At 44.1% G+C, this 19,902-nt stretch overlaps 1 protein-coding gene across 6 annotated transcripts in view; it reads left to right on the top strand.

Annotated features, from left to right (window-relative positions):
* The first annotated feature begins 5,876 nt into the window (after positions 1-5,876).
* The window catches only part of STAG2 (STAG2 cohesin complex component), a 76,884-nt gene continuing 62,858 nt past the window's right edge, over positions 5,877-19,902 (top strand). For 3 of the 6 annotated variants that reach the window (XM_057425220.1, XM_057425222.1, XM_057425224.1), the window contains exon 1: positions 5,877-6,108. The gene's annotated coding sequence lies outside the window, so the exon portion shown is untranslated. Of the gene's footprint in view, positions 6,109-7,337; positions 7,464-19,902 lie in introns of those variants that run through there. The other 3 variants (XM_057425226.1, XM_057425227.1, XM_057425221.1) reach the window with 2 other exon arrangements.

A 19,902-nucleotide genomic window follows, 5' to 3' on the forward strand; every position in this document is an offset into this window, starting at 1 on the left:
TATCTTAACAGTTTTGAACATCTGTGCAAGCCACCAACACATCACAAACTGTTGCATTCCTTCCTACTTGTTATGCATCGTGCCACTTAGACAACATCAACTGCAAACAATGATAACACTTTGCTTTGCTTTCACCTCCCACTGTGTCAGAAAGCGGCAAGAGTAGCCTTGAACCCCAGACGTGATTGAAAGGAGAGGGCACTTTCAAGAAGCACTGTTGAAAGAAATCTTCAAGTTGGTTGATGATGAAATCTAAACCAAAGGAAACCTTGTTAGGGACATATGTGGGATCTTGGGAATGTGGTAGGTCAGCCCCAGAAAACTATGCAAGCTTGTTACCTGGAAGAGTAATGTGTTCCGTGACCTTATCTGTCTGTCATGTAACAACTCCATTGCATACTCCCACTTTAATCCTCTCAGTTCTCACATAAGTAGTTTGTGGCTAAAAGACCAAGATAAACCAAACCACTGTCATCCTCCAAACATGGTGCTTGCCTGCCAATACAGAAGATAGCTGTCCTGTTCATTTGATGGAGGATTTTCTTCAAAGCTTAAACATATTTGACTTTATAACTGCTTTTCTTTATGGTCTCAGACAGAGGCTGAGTTGAATAACGGCATTTCTGTCCCAGTCCCACTCTGACTTCATCTAATCACAAGCCAGGCTTCTTCCTCCCCTTTTCCATCAACCCTCTCTGTCAGAGTCTTAGGGGGCTATAGGCCCTGAGAAACCTGACCAGCAGAGAACTGCTTTCTGCTCCTGTCAGGTTTGTTCCCCTCCACGTCAAGAGCATGATGTAGTTTCACTGTTTCTTAGTGGTTGCTCAGCTAAAGCCACTTCCCCTGCTCTGTGCCAGTTACTGCTGTTTAACCCACCTGACCTTATTTCAGCTCATCTGCTTCATGCCCCAGCCCTTTTTTTGCCATACAGTCTGTTCTTTCCTGCCTCTAGCTGTGTCCTGCCACTTACGCAGCTTACCCAATTTGAAACATGTTTCTCTGGTTCCTGTGCTTCTTCCACAGACTTTTGTCACTGATGCTGTCATGGTGCCTGACTCCTAAAATGATCCTTGATTCGTGATGCGTCTGCCTGGGCTTAGCTGTAGGACACAAGTAGGTCTTGGTTGTTTTCCAAAACCCCCCTACCTCTGGAAAGCAGACCAGACCACGTCCCAGGTTCAAGAGAGGTGGCCCTGATGGGAACACTTACCCTTTCCTGTACATAAGGTAGGGTGATGCCTCAAGGGAAAGCAACTCTTCCTGACTGAGGCTATGAGAAGAGCTTTTCATTACATTCTACCAATAACTCATGTGGCCTCCACAGAGTTTGGTGATGGAAACTTTAAAACATGGCTAAAGGAATCTTATCTCAAAGAATGAAGCATAGCAGGAGAACCTCACCTCAAATAGGGGCTTTGGGTAACCAGTGGCACAGATGGCTGAATAAAGCTGCTGATAATGCAATTAGCAGGAAAGCATTTGCGACTTACAGGGCCTCTATTCATTTCCAGAGCTGGTAACAAAGGTGAGCTAAAACTTCCTTCCTTTTCAGCAATATGGGGCAAACTGGGATTCTGTGCTCCTTCATGCTCTGCAAGCATGGTGAGCAGGAACTTACTGAATCAAAGAAAACTCAGGCTTGAGTTAGGTGTTCTGGAAAGACCTGGCAAGAAATAGGGACACACAACAGAGACTTAGTAAATCACAAGGAATTTATTCATGGAACAGGGAAAGGCCTGAGGAGCTACTGATGTGTAATGTCCCTCCTGCAAATTATGGGCAAGTAACCCATTTTCAGGTCTTTATTTTTGTTTCTTACGTAATATCTCCAAAAGGATTCAGAGCAGATTTCCCTGGAGTGACTAACCCAGTTTCAAAAATCTAGGAAAAAACCTCCAACTGGGAAGACTGCTTCTCCCCTCTGCACCCAACTCAGCAGATAAAAATATGACTGTTTCTTACTTAAATACAGGCCATTGAAGTTCCCACCTCACCCTGGAACAAACCCAGTATACAAAGCCTGGTTTGTTTTCCAGTTCTCATAAGCAAATTCTGTTAAAAAAAATAAAAGGAATGGTGAAGGATTGTGGCTCTTTTTTTTTAACAAAAAAGAGGAAACGGAACTTCAGAGGGGGTTCCTGTTCCGCTGCCTTGACAGAAAAGGAAGCAGCACGAATATGAATCTCCTGCCTGGAAGAATGAATCAGCCATCTGGCAGCTTGTGTTTGTTTTGATCTTTGCTAGTGGTGAACCTCTGGCCATAAATTCAGACATGGATTTGCTATCTACTATCTCCTCGCTCAGGTTCTTAGCCGGGTGACTGATCAAGAGTGCTCTTTGGACAAAGCACAGTAAAAGTCCCTGTTGTAAAGTCTTTGTTAAATCCTCTCTGAATCGGGCTCGGTATCAGAAACACTAGACTTTGAAGCTCTTAAAGACAGCTTCTCTTCTCTTTTATGAGAAAGATAACATAGCCCTGTACAATGCTTTCTCCTACAGTTTTCCACAGAACTTCTTTTCTATCAGAAACAAATCCTTTGTACAAAGGTCAGAATTTAAGATCTAGTTTCTTATCATGCTTGGATAATACATTTTTATTTTACATTTTTTCATCATATTGGGAAGGATGCTAAAGTGCTGAAACTATACAGAAACTTCAGGATGTTCTTTGATTTCCTCACAGTCTGAACAGATGGTAGAAGCCCACTCTGGAATTGTCAGCTTAGAAAGAAGTGGTGCACTAGCAAAGGAACTGCTTTTCAACTCATCTTCCCTGTTGTACCAACTGGAAGGCTCACTCCCAGAAGCATGATCAGTTCCTAGGGAAAATACAGAAGCCAGGCTCTCCCAGGGCTGCTTTTGTCCCCATGCAACAGTTGAGAACTTGTTCTGCTTTTCTGCCCCCTATATTCCTACCCATCATTCAAGAGGCTGCTGTGCTTGCTCCTTAGATGTGTGCTCTACAAACTGGTTTATGCTGGTTATTTGGTGAGTGCAGTGCTGTGTTGGGAACCCTCCCAGGGCACAGCTGGCTTCACAAATTCCCATCCTCTGGTCACTGGAGCAGAGCAGAAACATTCCCGACCTTGACAGGAGTGCACCACACCTTCAGTTATGCTGAGTGAACTGCTGATGTGATTGTACTCTGGATAGCATCTGAGAAATGATCTGGTTTGGGTAAAAACAAAATGAAACCATTCCCTCAGACAACAAACGGCTCCTCTCCCTATCTCTGATGAGGCAACAGCTTTGCTTACAGAGCAGCTAGGCAAACAGCTGAGTGGGGCAAGTGGGAGGGAGGAAATGAACCAGAGAGTGCAAAATCCTCTTGGGCAGGCACTGTGAGCAGCAGTTCATAGTACACCAGGGCACCTGGAGTCTGGTCTCCAGAGTGCTCCCATGTTTTGTTGTCACAACTTTAAAAAAGCAAACTCATCATGTGAGTCAGGACACCCAAAAGTGTTTTGGATCTGGGTTTCCAAGGTCTGAGTCAGCTCTGGAAACAGGCTAAAATCTGCCACGGCACTGTCAGCACTTGCACACTCATTCCTTCAGAAACACACCCTAAGAACTATGTCACCTTTTGTTCTGCTGAATGCATTTACCTAAAAAAATCTCAGCTATGAGGTCAAGTGTGAAGTACAGTGGTTTTGGAACACACCAAACATCTGATATAGCTAATACACAGATTTTATGCACAGCTGCCTCTGAAGCTGCCTCATGCTGTGCTCCTGCCAGCTTTCACAGTAGACTATAATCTCACAAAGTTTTGGATGTGAGTTGTAGTACGTGTAGCCCCATTGTATCTCAAGCAGAGAATACATTACTGGAATTCCGTGTGCAGGAAAAACGTTTATTTTGGAAGGTAGTTTTTCATGGAGAAGTTGTATACCTGGCAGCTGTCAGAAGTTGACTGCACAGGGAAGGCACAAATGGATCCAACTCCTTTGCATCTATTTATGTGTAATTTAACAACCACCATGGTAAATACATATATTTTGAGACATTTATATATAAAGTTTTAAACTTGAGGTTTGGTGTGTGGATTTAACAGATTATCTTTTCTTCACAATTCTTCTCCAAACATACATTAACAGATTCACACTAAAGATCATCATTATCAGCAGCACCTGTAGCTGTAACTGAAACCTTACACACAGTTTTATGACTAGTCAGGGTACTATTTTAAAGTGTTCCCTAAGAGGGAATCTTTCTCCTCATTTACTTGTCAGGAGGTGAAAAGACATTCTGAAACCTAAATTCAAACTATAGAATTTATTTTTTTAGGTCTGTCTCGTGTACCACAGATTCCACGTAGAATTGCTAAGTGACATCAACTCATATTACAGTAGGGTTTCTTTTATTTTAAACTACTTATCTCATGACAATTTCCATTGTAAGTGTTACTGGTTCTGCAATGCCTCAGCTTTGAGAAGACTGGAACTGACCTCACAGTTACTCTTTAAGTGTCCTGCCTTTGTTAGGCAGGTGAGCAGAGTAACTCAGCTTAGTGCCTGCTTAGTTATGCTAACTGTCCCCCAAATAAGAAGTAGGTAAAACACAAGAGAACGATTAGTCTAATTACCAGGACAAAACTGTTTTCGGGGGTGGTCTCTCTTCCCAATTAACAAGTGACAGGACAAAGAGGAAACGGCCTGCAGCTGCACCAAGGGAGATTTAGATTGTGTATTAGAAACAACGTCTTCACGCAGAACGTACTCAGGCATTGGAACAGGCTGCCCAGGGCAGTGCTGGAGTCGCCATCCCTGGTTGTGTTCACGCACCGTGTAGAGGAGGCCCCTCAGTAACATGGGTCAGCGGTGGCCTTGGCAGTGGTGCGGAACAGTTGGACTCGATGATCTTAAGTGTCTTTTCCAACCAAGCTGATTTCTATGATTGTGCTGACTGTTCTAACTATAAGCTTGTGTGCAACTATTCAGCATGAGTAATGTGCTCAGCATTACACAATACAGAGAAAAAAAGCTAGCAGAAACTACTGAGATCCATGCTTGGAAAAACAAGAACCACAAATTTTATATCTAGTTAAGTTTTCTATATTGGCTCTATGAGATTGCTTTGGGTTCATGCAGGTAAGAAAACAGAGCCACACACAGCCTAGGCACAACTCCTGATTTGAACTGGGAAGGTGCTCAGTGATGGGCAGAAGCAGGGAACATTTCAGAACGCTCTAAACCACACGAAACACCACCAGTGGCAGCCACGTTGCTTCTGTTTGCACTGCCACACAAGCTTGGTGTCCTCAAGATAAGGCACCCTGCAGCCATGTGGGCAAATGTACATTTATCTTGGAAACCATAGACTCCCTTGCGTACAACTCGGCTTCCTGAGCGCAGAACTGATGAAGATAGAACAGACCAGCTGGGGTGGCTCTGTGAAGAACGTGGCGGCTGGGCCCCGGTTACCACCTTTTGAGGGCCTGCCATTAACAGGACAGGACAGCGAGGAGACACTGCAGGCGGTTAATGCATTATTTTTATAAAGACTGAACTTTGCCTCAGCTTAACAATCATTTTCTAATTACTTCTGTGCTCCGAGGCCCCACTCGTGTGTGCCCGTGTGAGACCGAACCCGCCTCTGGAGCCGCAGCTCTCGCTCCTTTTTAGGCTGTCCGCCCGCCTCGGTCATCCGATCCTGCCCCGAGAGCGCAGCCAGCAACTGGGCCGCCTCCCCCCTCCCGCGGCCGCGCACGGGCCGGGGCTGGGGCGGGCGGGAGTGGGCACGGGACGCGCGCACGCTCGCGCATGCGCGGCACCTTGTTTACCCCGCTCGGCGCGGCCCTGCCCGCGGCCCGCCGGCAGGTGTCGCCCCACGCCCAGGAGAGCGGGCGCCGCTCGGTGGCCGCCAGGTGGCGCCTGCGGCCTCCATTCGGTCGCGAGCCGCCGAGCAGCGAACACCCCAAACAATCCCCAGCGCCGCCGCCAAATTAAACAACCTGCCCGCGCCCCGCGCTGCCCCCCGCACAGCCCCCGCCGCCGCCGAGCTTCCGCGACGGGCCGGGCCGGGCGCGCAACCGGCAGCCGGGCCGCGGGTATAGGAGCGGAGCTACGCGCCTGGGCCTCCTCGCTGCCTACGCCGACACTGGGCAAGGTAAGTTAGAAAATGGCGGCGAAGCTTCTGGAAGTTTGGAGGGGGGACTCGGGATCGCGGTGCGTGGTTGCGGAGAGAAGCCGGGACGGGGCCCGCGGTCCCCGGGCCTGCGAGGACGGCGCGGGGCGCTAGGCCGGCTGGCCACAGGGACTCCGCGCAGCCAAGATGGAGGACGGCGGGGCCGAGCCGCGAAAACACTCCAGCCCCCCGCTTCCCCACCCCCCCTTCCCAGCGCGCCTCGGCGGGGAGGGGGGAAGCGAGCGGGAGCGCGAGTGAGAGAGCGAGAGGGCGCCGAAAGCGGCCCCCGCTGCCCGTCCGGAGCCCCGTGCCTCCTGCCCAGAGCCGGCCGCGGGCAGGCTGGGCCCAGTGCGCGGAGAGCTAAAATGGAGAACCACCTTCTCCTCCTCCTCCTCCCCCCTTCTCCCGAGCCGAGCGGGGGCTGCTGGCAAGATGGAGGACTCGGGCATTGTGTGTGCGGGGTGTGTGTGTGTGGGCAAGCCGGGCCGGGCCGCCCGGAGGGTGCGGAGGGAGGGGACGGGGATCGGAGCCGCCGCGGACGGAGCGGGCCGCGCTCGGCGGGGCAGAGCTCTGGGCCGCGCGGCACGCAGGAGAAAATGGTGGGGCGGCTGCCGGTGCCCCGGGGTCGGGTGTCGGAGGAGGCCGGGGAGAGGGAACTCCCAGCCCTGACAGCGCTCGCTCGGGCTCCCTTGACCCTCCTTCTCGCTGCCCAGCAGCTCGGCTCTTCCTGCCAGCCCGCGCCTGGCGGCTTCTCCTCGGAGGGAAGTGCCGAGGGACCGGAGTCTCTCTCCTCCTCTTCCCCGTCTCGGCTGAGCTGGTGCAGCTCCGGCCGCCCCTTCCCGAGTGACGGGGCCGAAAGGAGCGAGCTTCCTCGGCCCAAGTGAGGACGTAGGGACTGACCTGCGCCTCTCCCCCGCTGCTATTCGCTGGCTCCTTCGAAAGAGCTGGCGACCCCCACCCCACCCCTGGCGCCCTGCTCGGGGAAGGCCTTTGTGGAGCGAGTGTTCCCCTCCGAGTGACTTTGGGCGAGCTCTTGGGCGGCTGCCCGCCGAGAGGAAGAGTTGTGGCCGTTTCTGTTCGGCTTGTTTTATTTATTTCTTTTGGTAAAGAAAGGGCGCTTGCCAACTTGTGCCGGGGACGCCCGGTGCCGGGAGCCGCGTGTTGCAGGAACCCCGCTGGGCTCTCGCCGGCCCCGGTGGGGGAGGGGGGAAAGGAGGAGGAGGAGGAAGAAGAAGAATGCTTCTTACTGGGGGGTTTTGGCGCCACTTTTGTTTTAGATAGTGCTTCTCTACCCCCTCCTCCTCGGCACGCACTGAACTGAGCTGAACCCTGCCCAGGTAGGAAGCGAGAGCTTTCCTGGTGTTACTCCTTTTCTGGGCGCTTATTTTCTCTACACAGATTAAAAATACACAGTTGTTGCCGTGGTTAGGGACTTAGAGGGACAGGGAGGCGGTGGACGGGAGGAGAGCGGCGGCAGATGACTGGGCCGGGCTGGGCGGCCCCGGGTTTCGGGTGTCCTTTCCCTGCCCGGGTGCCGGTGCTGCCGGGTGCCAGCCCCGCCGCTCTGCCTCCATCGCCGATAGTGTCGTAGAGCCTGGAGACGTGCGGGGAGCGGCGGCGAAGGTCACCCTCCGCCTGCAGCTCGCGGCCGCGCCGTCCCTGTTCGGCTGGGTTTTTTTGGAAGGGCAAGGCAGGAGAACGCCTTCTGGGTCTCTTCCCTGGACAGCCGTCTGTACGCGGTCCGGGAGTTTTGTCGAGTCTTGTTCTAAATGGAACTAGAGTTCCTGGCACGTCTCGCAGCAAGATGTTCTTCAAGCATAGTCCCAGTGCTAACTGTGGGCAGTTCAGTCTCGATTTGTGACTGATGATTTCTTTCTCATTTATAATGTTTGGTCATTTGAAATTACTTCTTTTTAATATTCTTTTTCCCGAAGTACTTTGTTTATCCACATATTATTATTCCTGGAGTGTTTGTCTACTATTGAGCTGTCCGGGACTTACATAATACCTATGTGCAGGCGGATTGGTTATGTGCAAGTAAATAAACACCACGAGTGACTGTGCAGTTGGCAGACATTAATCTCTCTCTACCTGATATTACTTGCTCATTATACACCACTTTTCATTTTTTGGCTAAATCTTGGTGGTGATCAGTTGCAAAATCACAATGCCGCAGTTCTCGTATGGGGGCTTTTTGCTGGGTAACACTGTATTTTCCCTTATACCCATGATGACAGTTTAATTACACAATGAAGCAGAGTGTGAGAAGTCATCTGCTATTCTGGTAGCATAAACCTTCAGCAGCAGAGCTGAACGGGTGGGAATCCCCATCCCGTTCTGGTTAATTAAAGGCTAAGAATGCTTCAAAGTTATACAAAGAAAAGTTGGCATTAACTCCGATATCTGACAGATAGATCTTGCTCTGATCTAGCGGAGGGCTCGTGTGGGTGGTGCTTAGCAAAACCAGTGACATTTAATGGCGTCATCTACAGGTGGGTTTTATGCAACCCATGAGGGAAACTCGTAAATTTCTGTTAGTTGTATTAACTGTGCACTTAACATTGGATGTTGTATCGGCTTAAATTCAAACAAAGGCGTGGAAGTATGGCATGGGAGAAATTCTTCAGTCTTCCTGTGAAACTTCCTAGTGCTCAGATATTCCCCAGGTTATGTGCTTAAGCCAGAATTCAATTTTTGGAGCTTTTTTTCAGCCATTTACAGTTTTTTATTGCAGTTTCAGGAAGATAATACTGATTAAAGTCAATAAGCAGTGTAAGGATTAGTTAAACTTGTATTTAAGAACATCAGTTAAAATTTACACACAGATCTTTTAGACATAACGTTTTGATGTTTTGCAACCAAAAGCTGAAAATTACTGGGATATTTTAATGTTGTTGGGTTTTTTTAATTTTTTTTTTTAAATGGGTTCTGTGAAATGACAAAAAATTGGTAGGTTCATAACTTATTTAAAATACTTGGTTTAAAAATGGATTGTACTCCTTGGAAGAGCATTCCATCTTTAAAATAGTATTCAATTAGCTGGCTGTTAATGTAACTCAGATTCCATAAATATGTCACATTCTAGCTTTACGTGTTAAAGTCTTTAAAGGCATAAATATGCGCAATGAAATAATTTCTGCTTGGAAGGAGTGTAAATAGAATTGTCAGTGAAATGCTCTCAAAGTTTCATTTTGTTTCAGTATAACTTATGAACAGCCACTGATTTTTTATTTTTTTACGTTTTAAGTAATGTAGACAGCTTCTCTTGAATATTACATGCTACTACAGTCTCCTGTAGAAAATAGCTGCAGGCAACTAACCACTTGAAAGTGTGTGCTCCTGTTGGTGGGAGCAGCTATGTTAGATTTAGTCAAATCATGAAATAATGTTAGCACATCAGAACATGATGAACTTTTTTAATTAGATTGCTCTCTGTCACTTATGGTTCAAATTTAGAATGATTTGAGAATCCTCAATTTGTCATTTTCATTTGTGGTGTTACTGTCTCAGTTGTTTTGCTGCAGGCAAATACAGGAAAGATTCAGTTTTCTGGAACTTGTGTTGCCAGCATAAACAGGTTGTATGTTTTACAGAAGCCTTAAACACTTTGGTTGCTTATTTTCACTAAATGAATCCCCAAAAGTAAGGAAATATTTCTGTTGGTTAGTCATGCTTCTCGGTTGTGTTATTGAAATGCTGTGTTTTGTTGAATGACGTGAGGTTTGGAACTCAGTGTGATCTCTGCCTTCAGTGTGACCATTTAATCTCTGATTCGTTTGAAAATTTAAGAGAATATTGTAGGTGTGAATTTCCAAAATACAGTAGTGGTGGGTTTGGGTTTTATTTGATGGTGTTTTTTTTTTTTTTTGTGTGTGTTTGAAGAATTAAGAAAACATATTGGAAAAGGAATGTGTTGTAGATTGTGTCTCTTTCAGATAGATGGTAGAATTTCATATAGAAGCTTTATCTGCTTCAGTATTTGTCTTGTAATGGAAAGAAGTGATTGAAAGCATCCATCAACTTAACACTTTAATACTCTTAAATAAGCGCTGCTCACTTTCTCAGTAGCACTTAAACACTTCACATTCTGAAAGCTTCACCTTCCTTTTATGTAAGAATCATTGACAAGAAGAAGAAGTGGTAACTTAGTCCTTGCGGAACAGGGGTGAACGGGGAATTGGAGTTTTAGGTTGGAAAATATGAAGCTTATATACAACAAACGACTGGAGGGATGGAAAAGCTCTTTCCTGTATGCATCACAAAACTTAAATGGTGGCACCCAGGGTTATTGCACTGGTTTAGGTTCAACAGTATCCAACGTTTTAGATCATCTCCACTTGTAAAGTCAAAGGGTAAGTAAAAATGGGAGTTCTTCATGGTCCCATAGCTCTTCTGGTGCTAGTAGTCCTGTGGTTTGGTCTGCTCTGGTCCTCTTCGTGCCTCCCCACCCTGTTGTAATGTTGGCTGTGGACAGAGGTGAAATTAAATGGGGCTACAAGCAGAAAAAATGTCCCGGTTAAGATAGCAGAGTCCTTCCTGCCAGGAAGGAGCTTATTTATAGTGTGGCAAGTCACTTGTTATGGTCTGTTCAGGTTTGGGCTTCTTCTGGAGCAGGTCTGGGTTGGTTGTGGTTTGTCGTGGCGTTATTCTCTTTTGCCCTTGCCCCTGCACCACAGGGGGCGCTGCGGAGGCATTTGAAGGGTGTTTGTGGGAGAGCCATACTTGGAGGCCAGTGCATGGAGGTAGAAGGACATGGATTTCTGATTTTGGTAAAGGAAATTTGTGAGGGAGGAGCTTTTGGTAACTTTGGCAGTATTACATCAGCATAACTGAAGCATTTGTGTTTTCTAAAAGACTGTTTTCTGGAGTAAACAATTTAAAACTATTGCACCATTCTGTGAACAGATTTCATGTTTGAAGATTAGTCCAGTGACTTCAGTTGGCTTTTTATATTAGGGTAAAAAAAAAAGTGCTCTCAAGAAGTTTTATATGGTTGTGATTTAAGGGTAAGCCTTGAAATCTGATGAGACTTCTAACAAGGTCAGGTATTTACTTACGGGTGGTACAGTGAAAACTTCTGTTTTGAGAGTTGGAGATTAAAATGTACTTTTTTAATCTGTTGTTTTAATTAGAATTAATTTTTTCAAGTTTTCCCGTATTGGAGTTTTTAAGAATCTGGTGAAGTTGGATTTTTTTTGAGGTGGTAGAGCGGGAGAATGAATATGGTGTAAGAGAAACTTGTGAAGATGGTTAGATCACCACAAACAAATGTAGGGCTAATGCTGAATTGTTCGAGTTGGGAAGCTTGAGGGGCTATTGTCTGACTGGCTTCTATCTTGAGGAAGATATTTCACTGTTCACATATCAGTACAAAAAACTCTGTTGTCTTTGTTTGATCCTATCAGGTTGATGGCTGGGTTCACAAAGAAGAGTCCAAAATTTCTTGGGTTATGGCATTGCAATAGTTCACAGAGTGCTTTAGTGCTTTTTAGTATCTGTATCTCTAAGTATTGCATTATTAAGAAAGTCTCAGACCTGTGAGATCTTGGGTGAAAAAGGGAAAGTAAGGCATTTCTTTCCTTGCAGCTCACAAACATTTTTGTGCAACTAGTCAGATCTGAGGAGAGATCTGGCACCAAACTTTTGAGATACCGATATGGGGAAGCTTGATCTCCCAAGATAACCCCTTGGCTTTCATGTGTCAGTTTTTCCTGGCCTTTATTGGCTCCACAGTAAATACAGTGGCATTTCAGGAAGTATGGAGGAGCACAGGCACAGGCTGTTTTTAAACTTCTTTATGCTAGTTTGAGTCAGAAGTGAAGGATGTATTGAACTGCATTTGTATGCAGTTACATCTTATCTTATTGTAACTTAAGAGGAAAATCAAGTTAGCTGATCTGTAGCTGCTTTGTCCACATACTCCCTTTATGTCCAGGCATGCACTCTGTTGCCTATTCTGTACATCTTTTGGTTGTGTAACTAGCTCCAACCTCCCCCTCTGGAGGGCTTATTTTAATAAAGGAATAAAATTAGAAGAGCAAGTAAAAGTAAGAAGATTGGCATATATTGGAGGGTAGATTGTGATCTGTGATTGAGAAGTTAATCACAATGCCCACCTAGAAAAAAGTATCTAGAGATGACTGTGTTGGTTGGTGGGTTTTGGGTTGTTTTTTTTTTTTTTAGGTAAATGACTGTTTTATTTTCTTACAGTTCTGAATCTGACGGCATATTAGTTCTGCCCTTACACAACCTTTTGTACATCTTTACTTCACTATGCTTTTATTTCAGTAAAGGTTAGTCATTGGATTAGCATGAAGGAGTATGTGTGGCACTTAGAAGTCAGTGAAAGAATATTTGTTTTCTACAGCAGTTTTTTGTTAGAGCTTCTGTGTTGTGGCTTGGAGAGGAAAGTATTTTTATGTCTCTTCCCATTGTTCTAGTGTTGATAGGGCAAGCCAGTAACATCTTGCTTACATTTTGGAAAAGGTCTCAAGTGTTTCATGTTGCCATGTAATACAGATGTCTCCGTGCAGTGGTCTACAGCAATAATTACAGCTGGAGTCCAAATTTCAGGGTTTTCTACTAGCAAAATAATGAAAAGAAATCAAATATACTGATATTTCAGAAACTACAAAATACTTCCGAACCACTTAAAAAGGAAGCAACAAACCTTAAGAATGTGTGTTTTATTTAGTTGGGATCCCATTCCAAAATTGGCTTCAAGTTGCTGCCAAGGTTTGGTGAAATGCTGCTTGACTTCTCTCCAGCATGTGAGCTTTGTATGATCTGCAGGACAAGTAACCGTACCTGCAGCTTCACCCTTCCCCATAATACCCCATTCCCACCTAGTGACAGTGTCATTTAGTACACACGCTTGTCAGTTTGATGCTTTCTGGGAAGATGTGGTGATGTACATGTAGTCACGCAGCAGAGAGGTCTTAATACAGTTATTTTCGCATTGCTTAATAATACGTGTGATCTGCCTAGAAAGATAGGAATATTTTTGATTTGGAGGTAATGTTGCAGTTCTTGGTTATGGCTGAAATTGATTTTTTTTTTTTTTTTTACTTAATGTGGGATTTCAGCCTAAGTGGTTCTTTTTGTGTTTGTTTGTTTTTTAGTAAATAATATCTTCCTTGTAGCATCTCATCTGGGGAAAAAAAAAGATTGCCCTTTGTCTGCAAATAAAAATAAGCTGTTAAAGATAAGGCTTCCCTGTCTACTTTGTTACTGTTACCTATTATTCCTTTGGGTAAAACTCCCAGTTCTTCCCTTAAGAAAGATCAGCTCTGGAAATCTGGACCATAGCAAATCTTAGTAAGCAGATAATATGCAAGTAGTATAATTGGCTGATTTTATTTGTCAGAGTGTAATATTCCAGCAGGGAGTGTTGCGTATGAGGAGAGCTTGTATGATGTAGGGGGTGTCAGTATTTAAGATGCGTATTTTCCTTTTTTTATGTGTTACTTTATTATCTTACTGCAGGCAGTTGACTGTATAGATAACTGAAGTTACTGCAACACCAGTGTAAGTAGTAAATGTCAGGAACACAGTTTTGTAATCCATGTAGCGTGCATTTGAAGTGTCTAGTTTTTAATTTGGAGGGGATTTTAGGACATGAGTCTCTGGAATAAGTTATTCTCTATAGGTGTGGGTATAGTGGCCAAATAATTTGAGTAGTAAGGTGGTACATCCTGAATTACTTGCAGTATTTGTCATTTCACTTCTGATCTTCTTAGAAACAGGGAAGTGATTAACTAGGATGATTTTTCCAAGGGAGAAAACTGCAGAAACTTGATAAAAACTTTTCTTAAACTGGGACTGTGCACTGGTGGTCGTTCCCATATGGCAGTGCTGTGCGTATGGCAGAAAGGCAGGAGACAGAATTGATACAGGCTGTTGTATCTTGATTTAAGGTAAAGGATATGATTTAGTTGGAAAGGGAAGACTTTGATGTTCATAATTTAATTAATTCTTATTCTTCTCCTACTGTCCATGCTCAAGCTTAACAATCATGTCTATGACCAGGTCTTGCAAATAAAACTTGCTTCCCTAAGCATTTACCTGTTCACTTTCAGTGTCGTTCTGTACCAGTGAAAACTATTCCTTCTTTCAGTTTTTGTATTTAAGCACTGATATTTTTATTCCTCCTCATAAGTATTATTTCTAGAAATTTACAGTTCATTTGAAACTATGGTAACCAGAAAGGAGAGCTGCGCAAGTATCTCTCTGGCATCTGTGATACAGGTCTGTTGTTACTTGCCTAATAAACAGTTGGCCAAAAAAAGGTGAAGCTGGCTTTTGTGTATTGATTTACCAAATGGTTTATTAAGGCAAATACTTCAGTGGTAATGGATTTTATTTTTTTTTTTTTCATGTGTTGCAAGGTTACATTTTTTTTCTCCAATATTCCGTGTTTCAGCTGCTTTTGTTTTATTAGGTGGGCTTCCATTTGACTAGTTTTGATAAGCTGTATTTTCAAAACTGATGCATTTATATTGGTATTTGTTTATTTTTTAGATGTTTATGAATTGAAAAGCATTGTGAATGTAGCTGTGTGTGTATCCTGTATTACTACTCTACTGTGAAATAGAGCAGATTTTGTAAACTAGAAGACCTGTGGCCTGACAGTTGAGACATAATCAGAAAAATCAGCCTTTAGGCATTTTGTTTCTCTTGCTGTATTGCATTGTCTTTCTGGTTATACTGCTCAATTTCTATTCAGCAATGCAGTGTTTTTATGGAAGTTAATAAAACTGTGTACTTACAAGAGTGTATATTAGTGCTTCAGACCAGTAACTGCTGGCAAGCAAAAATATTCTAAGGTGGCACAGGAGAGGATGTATACATCAGTATGATATAAAAATGTCAAAAACATTTTTAGAAACTTTAACTACAGTAACACTGGATAGAAGAAAATACCGTAAGTCATCCTCTTCATGTACAGGAGGTCAGGTATTAAGATTCTTCATATTCCCTCCCAAATGGAAGAACAATCTCTGCAGAACTAAATTCTTGGTTTGTATCCCCTTGGCACAAAAAGGAAAAAAACTTCGGTGAAGCATACCTTGCATTCAGAACTGGTTAGGGAAGTTTTGTTTACCGAGAGGATTTATGCATTCTTGCATAATCCTACAAATGGGCTTAGTTTTCCCCTATCTCCAATGAAAAGCATGGAAAAATTGTAGTGGTTCTTTTGGATGCAGGAGTGAGTCTGTGTTGTTGGTAGCTTGGGGATTTAAGAAACTTACTGAAGTTTTTCAGTTCTTCACAGTAAGGACTATTTGACAGTATAAGAATATAGAATTGAGGGGCATTGCCTCTTTCAGCATTTGAAGTGTCATATCAGTTGCCTGGTCCAACAGTAGTGGCAGTTTTTTCCACAACTGTAGGTCTAGGAAAATGAAACTTGATCCCTCCTGTGGTCTGCTACTTTTCTACCTGATCTTACTCTTAAAACCTACTTGGGCAATATGCCAGTTCCAGAGGCAGTCCTCTGATCTTTGTAGTTACCTGTTTTGTTGTTGTCCTCTGCCTTCTCCCCCTCCCAAAATACTGCATAGGCTGTCAATTAGAGCTCGGCAAAGAATTCAAGACTGCTGGTGATTAACATTAATATATGCTGGCAGGAAGATAATGTACATTTTTCTTTGGTTTTGGTTTACATGCTAGTTAGAAGTTTTGCAGGTATTAAGTGGAAGGGGTTATGGAGGGTTTAGGAATGGTTGTAGAAGTTTCCTCCCTTCAAGATTTCCCTCCAGCTTTAGCATGGTTAATCAGATGCTGTTGTCAAAACCCTGTTAGACCTCCTCCTTCAGTTGGATGCTTACCAGCCTGTTGTGGTTAGATCTTATTATAAGCCTTTGCACTCTTGAGTTTTCCGTGGTTTATGGAAGCTGCACTGCCAGTTCTATACGTGAGGTCTTTATCCTGTTTTACAGAATGTGGACCATTCTGTGCAATGATCTTCAGGCCCATTCCTCTCAACTTATCTCCCTCATAGCTTCTGAGTTTCTGGGGGCATGCTGAGGCTATGGGTCTCATCTCCAGGAGTACCTGACGGATAAGCCAGACATATCCTTTTTCATGAAATATTAATACTGTCCTTTAGAGATCCTGAGAAATAGGCCAGATAATGCTTGAACAATTTGCTTGCCCCTCCTCTCCACTTTAGGCTTAGTTCAGAGCATTTTGTTTTCTTCCTCTTTCGGAAGAAGACTTGCAGAGTGATTTTTATGATGTGGAATCTTCTGATTTTTTCCAACTAGCTGAGAAGATGCTGGCTTCCTTAGGTGTTTTGGAAAGGCTTTACTGTTGATCGATCAGAAACTATTGCTCAGTTCCTCACCATTGTACAAGTCAGGTCTGGGGAAACTCATCTGCTGTAGGCAGAAGCTATGATTTGTTGAAAATAAGCTCCCATAGAATCATAGAATAGAATCATAGAATAGTTAGGGTTGGAAAGGACCTTAAGGTCATCCAGTTCCAACCCGCATGCCATGGGCAGGGACACCTCACACTAAACCATATCACCCAAGGCTCGATCCAACCTGGTCTTGAACACTGCCAGGGATGGAGCATTCACAACCTCCCTGGGCAACCCATTCCAGTGCCTCACCACCCTAACAGGAAAGAATTTCTTCCTTATATCGAATCTAAACTTCCCCTGTTTTAAGTTTTAACCCATTACCCCTTGTCCTATCACTACAGTCCCTAATGAAGAGTCCCTCCCCAGCATCCTTATAGGCCCCCTTCAGATACTGGAAGGCTGCTATGAGGTCTCCACGCAGTCTTCTCCAGGCTGAACAGCTCCAACTTCCTCAGCCTGTCTTCATACAGGAGGTGCTCCAGTCCCCTGATCATCCTCGTGGTCCTCCTCTGGACTTGTTCCAACAGTTCCATGTCCTTTTTATGTTGAGGACACCAGAACTGCACACAATGCTCCAGGTGAGGTCTCACGGGAGTACAGTAGAGGGGCAGGATCACCTCCTTTGACCTGCTGGTCACGCTCCTTTTGATGCAGCCCAGGATACAGTTGGCTTTCTGGACTGTGAGTGCACACTGCTGGCTCATGTTCATTTTCTCATCAACCAGCGCCCCCAAGTCTTTCTCCGCAGGGCTGCTCTGAATCTCTTCTTTGCCCAACCTGTAGCTGTGCCTGGGATTGCTCTGACCCAGGTGTAGGACCTTGCTTAAACTTCATGAGGTTGGCATCAGCCCACCTCACAAGCGTGTCGAGGTCCCTCTGGATGGCATTCCTTCCCTCCAGTGTATCAGCCGAACCACACAACTTGCTGAGGGCGCACTCAATCCCACTGTCCATGTCAGCGACAAAGATGTTAAACAAGACCGGTCCCAACACCGATCCCTGAGGGACACCACTCGTTACTGATCTCCAGCCAGACATTGAGCCATTGACCACAACTCTTTGCGTGCCAGTTCTTTATCCACCGAGTGGTCCATCTATCAAATTGATGTCTTGTGGGACAGCGTCAAACACTTTACACAAGTTCAGGTAGATGGTGTCAACCGCTCTACCCCTGTCCATCAGTTCCATAGCCCCCATCATAGAAGGCCACCAAATTGGTCAGGCAGGATTTCCCCTTAGTGAAGCCATGCTGGCTGTCACCGAGCACCTTGTTGTTTTTCATGTGCTTTAGCATGCCTTCCAGGAGAATCTGCTCCAAGGTTTTGCCAGGCACGGAGGTGAGACTGACTGGTCTGTAATTCCCTGGGTCATCCATTTTCCCTTTCTTGAAAATGGGGGTTTTATTTCCCTTTTTCCAGTCATCGGGAGCTTCACCTGACTGCCACGATTTTTCAAATATGATGGCCAGTGGCGTAGCAACTTCATTTGCCAGCTCCTTCAGGACCCATGTGAATAATCAGACTGACAGCTACAGCGTGCTTTGTGAATTTGTAGCCTGATCAGAAATACTAGATCAGGGAAAAGCCACATATACAGAACTTTGAGTTTTGTAAATTGTTTTAGGTTGTACAGAGGATTTTAGAGATTGGGGTTGTTCAGTGTCCATTTATATAAGCCCTGTCAGAACTGGAGTTACTTCTTTGGTGTTGAATTTGGGGCACGGCAGTGAGCATTGCTACTGGGCATTAGTTCTCCCCAGTTTTGCGGGTGCTTCTTAGAAGGACTGGTGTGACTATAACTGCAGTTGCCTGAGTGCTCTGTTTCTCCTTAACTGCTGTTGAAACGTTTCTGTGGGACTTCCCTGCTTGGAGGCATGCCAAAATGAGTGTGTGGGAAGACTTAATACTTGCTACTTACATAGCATTTTGTATGTTCAAAGTCTTCAGCAAATATTAACTAATCTTTATTTAACATTTGAGTCCAATTTCTGTCAGAATAAATCAGTAACAGCCAGTTATGACCTCTGCTTTTTCTGATGTCAAAAGAATGAAATGCTCAAACTGGAGTGGTTAAGAATAATATTTATCATCTTATTAACATACCATTTTTGTCACTCTACCCTTCTGGCTTACTGTGGTGTAGAGAAAAGTTATGAATAGAGTATAGTACTACTCTTCAGGAGGTCCGCGTGTTATAGGATACTGACTGCTGGGAAGAATGGCATTTCGTTCATCTTGTGTGTGATATTTCAAGCTTTTCTGTGCTGATTTTTGTTTTGTTATATTACGGTTTATTTCTTTCCATTCTGGGGAACCATACCATATTTGTAACAAGTAATGCTGAAATTCTGAGCTAGCTTCTTCAGAACAGGCATTCATCTGAAAACATAGTTTTAATTTGAAGATTATTTTAATTACTTACTGTATACATGTATTAAAAAGTTGCTAAGTTTTTTTCCCTGTGTTCTGGCATTATAAATGGTAGTTTTAACTGGTATTTATTAAATATAAGTCATGTGACAAAATCATTAAGCTGCTAGTGTTTAGACTAAAGTGAGGGTCTGGCAGCACCAGACCCAAAGCAGCTTTCACTAGGATCCAGTATGCTGCTTTAAAAGTTAGTCTTACATTGGTTTTTGTGTACGTTGCTGATCAGCAGTAGGTGACCAGTGTGTTGTATGGAGCTATTTTGCTGCAGCAGTGTCTGAAAAATCAGCATACGGATTTAAACCAAACAGATTTATAATTCATAAAATTGCTCCTTTTGAGTGCCAGTTTTCACAGAAATTTGTGTAGTTGTACAACTTAACTTGTATTATCCCGATTTTCTACTGCTTGTTTCTCTTCAAAAGAGATTGTAAAATACTTTTTTCTTCAGGTAGTTTACAACTGTAATATGCATGAACTTAAAAATGCATGTCTTTGCCAATTGCATTGGATATGTTTTCATATTATACATCCTTTTAAAGAGAGGCTTCAGCAGTTCTGAAGATTTTGTCATTCTAACATTTCCTTAGGGAGTTAAACTGAAAAATTTGCAAAACAGGCTTGCACGGTAAATTTCATGCTGGTCCACAAATGGACTAATAGGAAGAAATACTGAGTTCAGGACCACCTTAGTGTAGGTGGGGTGCTGGCTTTAAAAGAACCGGGGCTGGCCTGAATTCTCTTCTGCTATGTTGTGTAGCATCTTGGAGAAAAACAAGGTGAAGGGGAGTGAAGTGGTGGATAGTGCATATTGGTCTTAAACTTCCAGCTGAGAGTTGAAAGAGAAAATTCCCAAATGAATGTAAGAAATGGTCTGACAACAATATGTATTCTCATGGGAATGTGGAGTTTGCAAAATTTTGAGAACAGAATTTGGTGTCATTAGTAAGCAAGCTTGAATTGAGGCTTGTAACACATTAA

The sequence above is a fragment of the Pezoporus wallicus genome, unplaced genomic scaffold (assembly GCF_028554395.1).
Source record: "Pezoporus wallicus isolate ANWC-B61680 ecotype Strahan unplaced genomic scaffold, APGP_CSIRO_Pwel_v1 scaffold_6445, whole genome shotgun sequence".
Lineage (NCBI taxonomy): Eukaryota > Metazoa > Chordata > Aves > Psittaciformes > Psittacidae > Pezoporus > Pezoporus wallicus.